The sequence below is a fragment of the Myotis davidii genome, unplaced genomic scaffold (assembly GCF_000327345.1).
Source record: "Myotis davidii unplaced genomic scaffold, ASM32734v1 scaffold1031, whole genome shotgun sequence".
Taxonomy (NCBI): Eukaryota; Metazoa; Chordata; class Mammalia; order Chiroptera; family Vespertilionidae; genus Myotis; species Myotis davidii.
This window is the reverse complement of record NW_006283442.1, coordinates 1,820,841-1,834,180: the sequence shown is the minus strand read 5'-3', so window position 1 is coordinate 1,834,180 and position 13,340 is coordinate 1,820,841. Positions and strand designations below refer to the sequence as shown.

The 13,340-nt window shown below is 42.5% G+C and overlaps 1 protein-coding gene and 1 pseudogene across 1 annotated transcript in view; one reads left to right on the top strand and one right to left on the bottom strand.

The window, feature by feature from the left end:
• The window catches only part of ATP8A2 (ATPase, aminophospholipid transporter, class I, type 8A, member 2), a 588,754-nt gene that overhangs the window by 563,781 nt on the left and 11,633 nt on the right, over positions 1 to 13,340 (bottom strand).
• Positions 5,308 to 6,728, top strand: LOC107183187 (annotated as a pseudogene).

The following is a 13,340-nucleotide window of genomic DNA, read 5'->3' as shown; positions in this document are numbered from 1 at the left end:
AGGCGAGGGTGCTGCTGCAGGCTGCTGGGGGCCCGCGAGGATGGCAGAGGCCCGAGCCTGCTGCCTGGTGAGTTTCCCCCTCCAGGCCCAGGGTTTGAGCTCTGGCACTAGGTTTCCTTGGCTTCTTGGATTGGGTGTAGGAACAAAAGGACGGCAGCAAAGGGGATGTGCCTTGCATTCAGTTACCACAGGAAGAGGTGGCGAAAGGAGATATCTCTGTGCTCTAAAAATGAAATTCCCAGCCTCGGTGTGAAGGGCTTGCTCCATGGTTGTCTCGAATCAACCAGCTGCTGTTCTCCCCAGACGTGCCTGACAACCTGATTGAAGTAGCTTCATCAATCCGTTTACCGACAGATGCGTGATCTTTCATTTCATTGCTCAAGTTACTGTTTCAAATGGTTAAGACAATGCAAGTCTATCTTCTTAAGATTTAATTTCAGTCCTAGAATCAAGCCCCTCTCCCTGTGCTCAGCCTTCCCATGCCCTTCCCTTAAGGAGATATCGGCATGGAGAATAATGGTATACCCATTACAAAAACTGCTACATACCGGCGCGCACAGATGATTTAACCACATCTCCAGCTACAAAGCAGTACCCCTCAGTAGAAGGGGCCACCCACCTCAGGAACTGACTTTTGGGGAGGAGCGCCTGAAGTAAAGGGTCACAGAAAAACGCCCTCCAGATGAAGCCTTCCCCCCTTTCCTTAAATATGTATTTGCTCTAATGTCTGCCATGCTTTCCACCTACTAAAGAAATGCATGCTGCATATTATTAAAGAAACTGACAAGTCATTTCAATAAACATCCACTTCGCAGCTACAAAGAATGTTCATTGACAGAGAAACATTTTGAAACAGAAAGTTTGGGCTACTTAAGTGTGTCATCTTTTTAAAGTGATGAGAATCACATTGTAATCTCAGTGTAAGAGGGGACAACCACACCATAAAATTGGTTACTGAGAGCTGACATGCTGTCCTGAATGGTGTTCACAGCGGATCCCTGGTCCCCCAGGCCAGGTGTGACTCCATAGCGCCCTTCCAGTTCCTTGTTCCAGGACCCCACCCTCCCGTCCTGCCTTCCTCGCCCCCAGCCTTCCATTCTCTGGGGTCCCTCTGGCTCCACAGGACACTGCTCAGTCCTCTGCTTATAGATAAGGGGCAGCAAGAGTTCCTACTTCAATACTGGCTGGCCCGCCGCTCTGGCTCCCAGACTTGAATCAGAGGAGGCTGGTTTCTAAAGCATTGGCTGATTTAAGGCAGATGGGGAATACCTTTGCCACTAGCCTATATGAAAGTACTGCTTTTCTCTCTGCCCACTTATCCTGCTTCATTTTTCTCCACAGTGTTTATCATCATTACCTGACATTACTTATTTATGGTCCTCCCATGGCTAAGAGCAGAAGCTCCAGGAGGCAGGAACATGTTTTTTTGTTGTTGTTGTTGGTTGGTTTTTCAATCCTCTCTCAAGGATATTTTTTCCATTGATATTTTAAAGAGAGTGGAAAGGAGGGAGAGAGAGAGACATCTATGTGAGACAGACACATCAATTGGTTGCTTCCCGCTCAAGCCCTGACCGGGACCAGGGATTGCACCTGCAATGGAGATATGTACCCTTGGCTGGGAATTGAACCCACGACCCTTCGGTCTGAGGGCCGATGGTCTAACCACTGAGCCACTCGGCCAGGGCAACAGGGACATGTTTTGTTCACTGCAGTGACCTCAGCACTTGGACCAGTGCCTGGCACATAATGAGTATTCATAGGTGCTTGAATAAGCCATTTTGCCCAAGTCTTATAAAGGGTCACTTTGAATCCTCCAGGCAGAGATGCAGTGATATGCACAGAGGGCTCAAACTCCATGTTCCTCTAGTGTCAAAACAGTTCACTGGGAGACTGTGTTCACTTACTGGCTCTCAACTCCAGCTGCACATACTGTCACCAAGAGAGTTCCCACAAGTCACTGGTTCCTGGCCCAACCCTAACAGGTTCTGTTTTGTTTTGTTTTTAAAGCTCTTTAAGTGATACTAATGGACAGTCACAGTTGAGAATCACTTGTTAGATGCTGCTGGGAACACAAAAACAAAAGATCTGGCTCCTGCTCTCTACAATGTTAACCAGTATAACCATGGTTGCCAGTGTGCCTCAGTTTATGACCAAGTGACTAAAAATGGGTTGAACATGCTGAGGAGGGTCAGAGGTCAGCAGCATTTTTGTGCTTGGAGTAGGATCAGAAGGCAAGTACAGATATAAGAGCCTTAAAGTAGGGGGATAGTTTACATTAGGAGAGAGGAGGGCATTGTAGGGAAGGGCCAGAAAAGCATAAGCAGGGCTGAATACACAAAATGCATTAGGAGCCAATACAAAAACAAAGGAAAACCAGCACTAGAGGACCAGATTAGAAACGAGTAGAAAGGAAGCTCAGAAAAACATAGCCCATACCCAGACTGTGGGTGACTTAAATAGCCCAGGGGAAAAGCTTGAACTTCATCCTAAAGGTCACATGAAGCCACAGGAGGTTTCTAAGCAGGAGAGAGATGCACCTGGTAGTGATGTACAAGAAGGAGAAAAAGAGGGGAGAATCTACATAATAAAAGCCTAAGCGACCGTTACAGAGGAACGACCGGAATGACTGGTCGCCATGATGCACACTGACCACCAGGGGGCAGATGCTCAATGCAGGAGCTGCCTCCTGTTGGTCAGTGCACTCCCACAGGGGAAGCGCCGTTCAGCCAGAAGCCAGGCTCGTGGCTGGCAAGCGCAGTTGCCATGGCAGGAGCCTCTCCCGACTCTGCGGCAGCAGGTGCAGCAGGCCAGGTTGAGCACGAGCTGCACAGCGCCCGGCCCCGATTCAGGCTCCTCCCTGGCCTCCTGCCACTTGGCACACTGCTACATCCCCCAAGGGGTCCTGGACTGTGAGAGGGTGCAGGCTGGGCTGAGGGACCCACTTCCCCCGCCAGTGCACGAATTTCGTGCACCAGGCCTCTAGTTTATAGATAAGGAGATCAGGTAAAAAATGAACTCTACAATCTAGAAGCAAGATAATAAAAGCATGGCCGAAACTGGTTTGGCTCAGTGGATAGAGCGTCAGCCTGCGGACTGAGAAATCAATAAAAAATATATATATATATAAAAGATGATAAAAGCATGAATTAAAATGGAAAACAGAAAAAAAGCATGATCATGAGATACATCTCAAAAGAAAATGCTGCAAGATCTTTTTTTGGATTGAATGAGAAAAGAAAAAACAATAGATCATTGGGACTTGAAGAGGAAAAGACTGGCATGTGTATACACACACAAAAAACATCACTGATAGAAATAAGAATGGAAACCATAGTTTTTTCAAATAAGGATTTAAATGCTTTATAATAAATATTGGGCAGAAAAAATATTGAAACAAGCAATTAGTGATGACAAACATAATGCATCAGGCCAGCTCATCTTTCTGTATTAACAGAGCCAGACCTTATATTGTATTCTTGATAGAAATAGTTATAGTTGCCCAACTAAGACTCAGATAACTTTATTCTACATCAATGGCCTCATCCTGACCCAACCTGCTTTGGAGAAAACATTAACCATTTGACTGCTAAGGAGCGCTATCGCGCTCTTCTTATTTAAAACAAATTTATGTAAACAATTGGTATTTTTTAATTTTTGTTGTTGCAAAGCAATACAAGTGAGTTTATTGTATAAAAAGTGTTTTACATTTTTTCCCATACACGCGCAATTAGTGCCGCAGTTTTGGCATATGTCTGAAAAAATACGTCAGCAGCCAAACGGTTAATATTTGCAAAATAACACAAATTTGTTGCAAATGCATTGCCTAGGAAGACACTATTCCATACATAGCAAAACACATTATGACTAAGGCTTCAAATTCAGACTCACGTCTTGAAAATACCACCGTACAAAATGAGAGTATATGCTTACAACTCCCCACATAAGCAAGTACAGTGTCAGCAGTTAGTGAGAGTTCAGTAAATATCTATTGAGAAAGAAACCAAAGTGAAAGGAAAAAATAAAGAGAAACAAGAGTTGGTAAATGGACTAACACTAAGTTTGTTGCAAAGTGGAAATGCAGAAAGACAGCTGACGTCCAAAGCCATGAGGGCCTAGCAGCCATTTCTGCACAGGAGCCTCTTACACAAACTGCACTTCATGGAGAAGCCTGCATTAAACTTGCCTGCCTCTGCTTTGAACTACCTGCCTGCATTGTTTCTGAGCCAGCCCTTATAAAGAAGTTCCTGGAATCCTATTTCAGCCAATAGGCCTGAGCTTTCTCCCATCCATTCGAAGCTGCATAGCCCCACCAACCACAGTGGCTCTATTCTGACCAATCAGGACTGTTTGAATCAATCAAACTGCAAGGATTTGGAGTCCTCATTTGCACCAGGACAGACCAATCGGGGACCAGGGGTGGGGACTTCTGTCTGCATAAGCCAGCTCCCCTCTGGCTCTGGGAGTGCACTTTCCCTTTCCACCCCAGACTAAAGAGTGTTTCCCCAGCTAAGCTGAAACACAGAAGATGTCTTACTGGAGCAGAGCGGAGCAGATCACTGCAGGCCAGAGAAGACTACAGCAGAGTGGCACAGAATGGAGCAGACGAAAACACGGCACAGTGCCAAGCAGGAGGGTAAGGAACAGAGCAGAGCAAATCATCAAGGAGCACAGCAGAGCAGTTAAGCTGTAGAGGGGTGTGGCCCTAGGGCTGCCACACAGCCAGCCATGTTGTATCACAATTGAGCTGTTCTGCACTAAAGTTTCCTTCTTCACTCTGCCCCAAATTGGGGATTCCTGTTGGCATGAAATTGGTGCCAAAACCATCAGAGGGCAATGCTAATGAGGTGACTCATTGTGGGCCCCTAGACCTTTTTAGAAGGAGACTGACCATACCAGAAAAGCTAACCAGGAGATTAAAGGGTTTGGGTTTCAGCCAGTTGATATCAGACTGACTTCCTGACTATGGAGAGGGTAGGAGATTGAGTTCAATCATGTGGCCAATGATCCAATTAATAATGCCTATGTAATGAAACTCCAGTAAAAACTATGGACACCAAAGCTCAGGTGACATATCCTAAAGACGTGGAAGTTTCACATTTGAAATCCTCCAAGACCTGGCCTTAAGTGTCTCTCCATTTATCTGGTCCTGATTTGTATCCTTTATGATACAACTGTAATCACAAGTATAGTGCTTTTCTGAGTTCTTGGAGTTATTCTAGCTTATTATTGAAATAAAAATATTGAGGGCATGATTCTCTGTTCCTCCTGTTCGTCAGACAGCTCTGTCTTCCTGCGCAGGGCCAGCCACAACCCTAAGACACGATGGTGAAGGTCAAAGTGAATGGATTTGGCCATATTGGGCACCTGGTCACCAGGGCTGCTTTTAATTCTGGCAAACTGGATATTCAATGACCCCTTCATTGGCCTCAACTACGTGGTCTACGTGTTCAAGTAGGATTCTACTCATGGCAAATTCAAAGGCACAGTTAAGACTGAGAATGTTGCTGGCGACCAAGATCAACAGTAATTGATATAAATGTGAGGAGTCTGGCAGAAGGCTGACCAGGACTCCTTTTGATATTCACAGGGTGAATATCTACATTTTATTACCTGCTGCTGATTCAATGGCCTAAAGCAAACTCCCCCAAGACCTGACAATCTTACTGTTTGCTAAATATTACCATTGATATGTCTGTTTGCATTCCTAAAGGCAATTGTGTATTCTAGCTAATAAAAGCAGCTGGGAATGTAGCTCTGGAGAGAGCTTGACTGCTATGGTTAGGCTGTCCTCTGGTTCCCCCGGTAATTAAAAAATTAATATTCCATCTTGTGTATCATTTGTGCGTCAGCCCTCTCTCCAAGTCTTTGAACCCACAAAAGCCACGCTGGCCGTGGACTCTCGCAGAACGGGAAGCTTGTCATCAATGGAAAGTCCATCTCCATCTTCCAGGAGCAAGATCCCGCCAACATCAAATGGGGTGATGCTGGTGCTGAGTATGTTGTGGAGCCCACCAGTGTCTTCACTACCATGGAGAAGGCTGGGGCTCACTTGAAGGGTGTAGCCAAGAGGGTCATCATTTCTGCCCCTCCTGCGGATGCTCTCATGTTTGTGATGGGTGTGAACCATGACAAATGACAACTCCCTCAAGATTGTCAGCAATGCCTCCTGCACCACCAACTGCTTGGCCCCCCTGGCCAAGGTCATCCATGACAACTTTGGCATCGTGGAGGGACTCATGACCACAGTCCATGCCATCACCGCCACCCAGAAGACCGTGGATAGCCCCTCTGGAAAGCTGTGGTAGATGGCTAAGAGGCTTCCCAGGACATCACCCCTGCTTCTACTGATGCTGTCAAGGCTGTAGGCAAAGTCATTCCTGAGCTGAATGGAAAGCTCACTGGCATGGCCATCTGTGTCCCCAGCCCCAATGTGGTGGTTGTGGATCTGACCTGCTGACCAGAGAAAGCTGCCAAATACAGTGACATCAAGAAGGTAGTGAAGCAGGCATCAGCGGGTCCTCTCAAGGGCATACTGATGATCAAGTTGTCTCCTGTGACAGTGACAACCACTCCTCCACTTTTGATGCTGGGGCTAGCATTGCCCTCAATGACCACTCTGTCAAGCTCATTTCCTGATATGACAATGAATTTGGCTACAGCAACAGGGTGGTGGACCTTATGGTCCACATGGCCTCCAAGGAGTAAGAGAGGCCCTCAGCTGCTGGGGAGTCCTTGCCCCAGTTCGATCCTTCAATACACTGAGAACCTCCTGACCTCCACAGTTTCCATCCCAGACCCCCTGAAGAAGGGGAGAGGCTTAGGTAGCCCTACCGTATCATGCACCATCAATAAAGTTTACTGTATCTGCCCCAAAATTGAGGGAGTAATGGAAACCCTTGAATTTGTAGCCAGTTGGTCATAAGTGTGGGTGGCCTAGGAACCCCAGAGCTTGCACCTGGTGTCTGAAATGAGGCCAGTTTTGTAGAGAATGTGACCTGAACCTGTAAAGTTGGACTTAACTCTGGGCAGTTAGTATTAGAACTGCATTGCAGACATTACTCTGTGAACTCTAGAATGATAGAGCCAAAAGGAAAACCTTATTAACAATCACAAAAATATATTAAGTCAATTGATAGAAGCCAGAGCTGCAGAAACTTGAATCTGATTCTCCTTCCATTAGAACAGGCTCCTTCTGTGAGCTTCAGCAAGTCAGCTACATCTGAGCTTGGTTTCTTCATGTTCAAAATAGAAATCGATTCTGTAAATCAAGGGTTGGCAAACTTTTTCTGTAGAGTCAAGTAGTAAATATTTTAGGCTTTGGACCCCATGCTGTCTCTCTCTCTCTCTCTCTCTCTCTCTCTCTCTCTCTCTCTCTCTCTCTCTCTTTGTTTGTCTTTTTCTCTGTTTGTCTAAGACATAAGTCTTAAAATGTAGAAGCCATTTCTCACTCACAGGCTAGATCTGGCCCATCCATAGGGCATAGTTTGCTGACTCCTTATATAAACAAAGTTCTTTCACAATTAACAACCAGATTATATGCCAACTCCCATCTCAAGGAAATATTAGATTAAAAATGTCTTCAAATCAATAAGACATGACATAAAATTCCTAGAAAAAAGGTGTTCAGAAGTTGGTTATATGTTTTTCCTAATTTACTTAAATACAAAAAGTATGTTAGGTAGTTTCCTCTTTGCGCTCAGAAAATTTTGCAGGAAAACAGTATAACCATCATGGAGCTTTGTGACAAGAGGCATATGTACATACACACACACACACACACACACAGAGACTTTCAAGCTCAACTGTGGTGTCTACCTGGCATTTATGTTTCATAATCCTTCAGAACACAGGCACAGATAGTCCAGTGGCAAGCAGTTGGGCTATTTCTCTAATCAAACACACACGATGAAAATGCTGTACAAATGCAAAATGTGATTATTCTAACTCTGGAAGACATGATTTGGAGGTCTTTTCTAGACCCCCACTTTGCACAAACCACAGTCACCATAGGTGTGAATAAGAAGACAAACTAAGAAAGGGTTTGAAAAAGCAGCTATATTGAAATAAAGCTGCGCGTGTTTCAAATTATCTAGCTACCTAGGTCAAACAAGTTACCATAAGAAGACATTTTAAGCTATAATATCTGAAAATAATTGTGCTAGAACAGTGCATGTTGGCATCTTTGTTGGCCTCAGTAACTGTGACAATGAGATAAACTTTCTGATTTGAATTTTACTATCAGCTTCTAAAAATAACTTTCAATCAGAGTTTTGAAAAAAAGTTATCTTAAGCAAAAGTTTAAAAGTCAAAAGCAAATGATCTAAACAACTTGATCTGTTTTATAGGAAGATAAAAATTACTAAAGTCAATCCCCCAATAAAGAATTCCTTGAAAGGAATATAAGATGTATCTACATGAAATATACAACAATTAATCCTCAACAGAACCTCGTTCTAGGTAATGCATTGGCCTAATTCAGTAATCTCACTGTCCCCACTATTATGGATATACACATCTGTCACATGGCTGATCCCTTAAGGTGAAAAATTCAGACTTACAATAAATACAAAGCTACTGAATTCTATGAAACCCTCACACACCTCATACAATGAACGCATCACAGCTACTATACCAGATGTGACAATGAACTCAAGTCTAATCCAAAGTCATAATCCCACCTCCAACTTGATGAAATGTTAAGAACAAATCTCTTAATCTTCCTGACCCAAGGACTAATATGCTCTCCTGAGAAGTATTAGATATAGCTAACAAAGATACTATAAACTTTACTAAAGATTCTATTAGTGTATTAACTCATATGGCTGTGGTTGTCAAATGAAAAACTTACAGTACCTAAGAGTAATTGTTAAATATCTAAACATCAGATACTACAATGCCTCAAAGCATACACAACCCTCTTTTCGTCAAGAGTCATTTTTCTTGTGTTGGCCAGGTAGTTCAGTTGGTTAGAGGGTCATCCCCATAAGCCAAAGTTGCAGGTTTGATCCCTGGTCATACAAGAATCAACTAATGAATGAATAAATAAGTGGAATAACAAATTGATGTTTCTCTCTCTCTCTCTCTCTCTCTCTCTCTCTCAAAATTAATAAACAAAAAAGTTTTTTAAGAAGAGTCCTTTTTCCCAAGTGTCTCTGTATTTACTCACTTTATATTCCAACAAGCAGTTCTTTTAACTGGCCCACTTATAAGACTCAATTTTGTGTTGCAGATCACAAGGGCCACCCATGTCCACCATTCCCTTCTAACCATATTATTCCTATAACTCATAATTCTAAATCAAATCCCATAATTTCCTTGCACATACACGTGCGCGGGCGCGCACACACACACACACACACACAAGTTACTTACATATTGCATTAACTAACCCAAAGAACTTTTCCTATTGTGTGTCACAGTTAATATTGAAAAGTATTTATTATGTTAAGGTTGCTCTCAAATTTTTATCATTGAGAGAAACTGTATAGCAAGGATCCTGTCTATTACCCAAACGAGTAGAAACATCCCCAGACTATAGTAATGGTAAGTATGTACAGTAATGAATAACCCATACGATTGTCAGCTGATTTTTCAACAGAAACTATGCAGGCCAGAAGGGAGTGGCAAGAAATATTCAAAGTGATGAATAGCAAGAACCTACAACCAAGATTACTTTATCCAGCAAAGCTATCAATCAGAATTGAAGGTCAGATAAAGAGCTTCACAGATAAGAAAAAGCTAAAGGAGTTCATCACCACCAAACCAGTATTATATGAAATGCTGAAAGGTATTCTTTAAGAAGAGGAAGAAGAAAAGGGTAAAGATGAAAATTGTAAACAACAAATACATATCTATCAACAAGTGAATCTAAAAATCAAGTGAATAAAAACTCTGATGAACAGAGTAAACTGGTGAATATAATAGAATCAGGGGCATAGAAAGGGAGTGGACTGACAATTCTCGGGGGAAAAGGGGTGTGGGGGTGTGGCTCAGTTGATTAGAGAATTGTCCCATGCACCAAAAGCGTTGCAGGTTCCATTCCCTATCAGGGCGCATACCTAGGTCACTGGTTCGATCTCGGTTGGGGCAAGTATGGAAGGCAGCCAATTGATGTTTTTCTCTCACATCGATGTTTGTCTCCCTCTCTAAAAATTAATAAAATAAAAAGTTTTTATAACATTTTTCTGAGGGGTCCCAAAAATAGCTTTGCTACAAGTTATTTTTAATTCAAAAGTTTCCTATTATGTTTTTGTAAATTAACATTTAATTTATCAAAACTGCATTTTTAAGCATCAACCTTAAATATGAATTTAATATCTATTGATCAAGCTAAAGAAGATATTTGCTGTTTTAAATACTTGGGATCTTCCTGAAAATATAAAATTTCTAAAGCAATATAGTGTATCTTTAAGACATCTGTGTCTATGAATGCTTTTATAGATGGTGAATTGATACTACATACTTAATACAAACTTAAATAGGATAGCAATCTTTTTTTAAAAAAGTATGTTTTTATTGATTTTAGAAAGAGAGGAAGAAAGAAGGAGGGAGACAAAGAGAGAAGCATCTATCAGCTGCCTCCCACATGCCCCCTGGGGATTGAGCCAGCAACCGGGGCATGTCCCCAGACCGGAAAGGCGAACTTTTTTACAAACACACTATATCAATATTTGATTTACACAAAAATACTATAACTATAAAAACCAATCATAAGTTTTTAAGGAGGAAAAAAGCACCTAAATAGAATTGAATTATTTTAGTAAAGAAAAAAAAATCAAGATAATACTTTATAGCACCTAAAGAATAAAGTATAGCTCCTCCTACTGTACTTTTAGCCCTTGATGGTGGGAAGATGCCAAGGTATACAGGCAGCAGTCACCTATTTTTCCATTCCACCTATCACGATCTCTTCTGTGACTAACATTTAGCGAGGTTGTAAACTTCCACTCTCTAAGTTCTCCAGCTAAAACCAATGGACTTCCTTATATTCATGAAGATTGCTTATAGCAAAGGATATCTTCTCCTTTTAAACTACACTAGAATTTTGAAAACTGAACCCAGCGTGATACGTGTGTTTTGGTATAAGGTGACTTTCCACTACTGTAATAACAACCCAAGTTAGATGATATCCAAGCAACTGGCTCCCTCAAACTGTATCACGGCAAGCCTCGAAAGTCACAGCTAGTTTAGAAGGCAAAAAAGCACACAACAATAAAAAAGGAAATATACATTGAAATGAGGTTATCTTACTTTGAAAATTGACAGTTTAAAATACACGAATTGGGATTTCTGTTTCAGACCATAAAGGGTATAAGGAAGTCCAGACTAGCATGCTTCCACTAGAACAATTAGAAATATGGACAAAATAAAGTAACAATTGTGTTTTTATATCAAATAACAGGTAGTATGGAAAAGTAACTCTGGAGAGAAAAGAAAAAAACAAGGCATACCCTATGGTCATATCACCTTTCTACCTGAAAACAATTTCTGGACAAAACTGCAAACAGATGCTTGAGTGATTAAGATTGACATTGACAGACAGGCAAAATTCCCCCTCCAAAAAACCTGGCAGTCTCACGAAAATTGAGGTGACAGAGATCTCAGTATGAGGGGGCTGAAATGCTGAGAATTTACAGAGCAAGAAGTGAGGAGGGGAGCTATGCAAAACATAAGCTCCAGAAATTTGCATAGGGACCACCATGGATCTTTGGCTAAATTCCAATCTGTACATATAAATGGCAAAACTCATCAAGGACAGAAAAAGAATAATTACCAAGGAACAATAAGAGCAACAATTTCCAGAATTCACACAAAGCCAGGAAATTGTTCAAGTTCCCATGACCCAAAGAGACTTCATTAACTACATTGGGAACCATGCCTTGGCTGTGGGACAAAGTAGACCTATAGGAAAGGCTACTCTAGACACAACACTTAATAGCTTTAAAACTAGCCTCAGTAGGATTCAACTAAGCTACAACTAAATAAGCCAGAACAAAGTCCAAAACTCCTGACAGAAATTAACAAAAGCAAACATTCAATCCACAATGTATAGCATTCTATCAACAACTATTAGACATGAAAAGAAACAGAAAACCCATATGAAATGGATCAACTTTAACCAGGAAAAACATTAGGTGATAGGAAGATCCATAACTTAAGAGAAGTGTAATTACTAGCCAAGGATGTTAAAATAATATTAGTAGATTTGATATGTTCAAGGAGTCACAGGGAGGAAAAGAATATAGGAAAGTGGGAGACATATAAAAAGAAGTAAATGGAATTTCTAGAGATGAAAACTAGAATACCTAAAGTGAAAATGATACTGGGTGGGATTAAAAGTATATTGGGATAGAAGAAAAACTGGCAGCTGAATAGACAAATGTGTCGTGCACCTCATCCCGGGCCCAGACTAGAAATACAACTTCAATTTCCAGGTGATTCTAATGTGCAGCCAAGGTTGAGAACCACTGCATTAATTGGTCAATAACACTCCAGACCTAACTACAGAGGCAGGAAGAAGGCAGCAGTGAGGGAGAGAGCATGAGTGAGTGAGGGAGCAAAAGAGGAATGTGAGGTAATGTGAGGTGTGTGTGTGCGTATGTGAGTGAGGCACAGTTAGATCCCTCAGGACTTTCAGGGGCAGTCTAACTGGGCTCGCCTAACCATGTAGCCTCTGCTACCATTGCAAACAGTCCCAGAGTGGCCGGTTCTTCTGAAGGGACCTTGCCATTTTGAAGGGGAGAGCTTCTGTGAATGGGAACCCAGCCTCACCTCCATCCAGGGTACCCTCAGATAACATCCAGAACTCTATAGACACCCTCACCAGGGACCTGTTGCCTCAGCTGTGGTCCCACGGTCACCAAGATTCCAGCCACCCTGGGTGCAGGCTCCTGTGAGTTCTGAAGCACGCTCCCCTCTGACCGGCCAAACACTTTAGCCCAGGGCACTGCAACCATGCAAGCTGCAGACACGTGAGCAGCCCACCCCAGGCAGAAGAGCAGTAGCCTCAGGCGGCCTGTCCCTGTCCAAGGAGCAGCAGCTGTGTGAGCGGTCCACCACCTATCTCAGGAATAGCAGCTGCCCCCATCCAAGAAGCAGCAACCGTGCAAGCAGCCTGCGTCTCGAACAATTACAGGGAAATCATACAACTTAACAAAAGGAAGATAACCCAATCAAAAAATGGGCATCAGACCTAAATAGATACTTTTCAAAAGAAGACATAAGGAAGGCCAAGAGACATATGAAAACATGCTCAAAGTCAGTCATTATCCGAGAGAGGCAAGTCAAAACGATAATGAGGTACCATCTCACACCGGTCAGAATGGCTATCAAAAACAAAT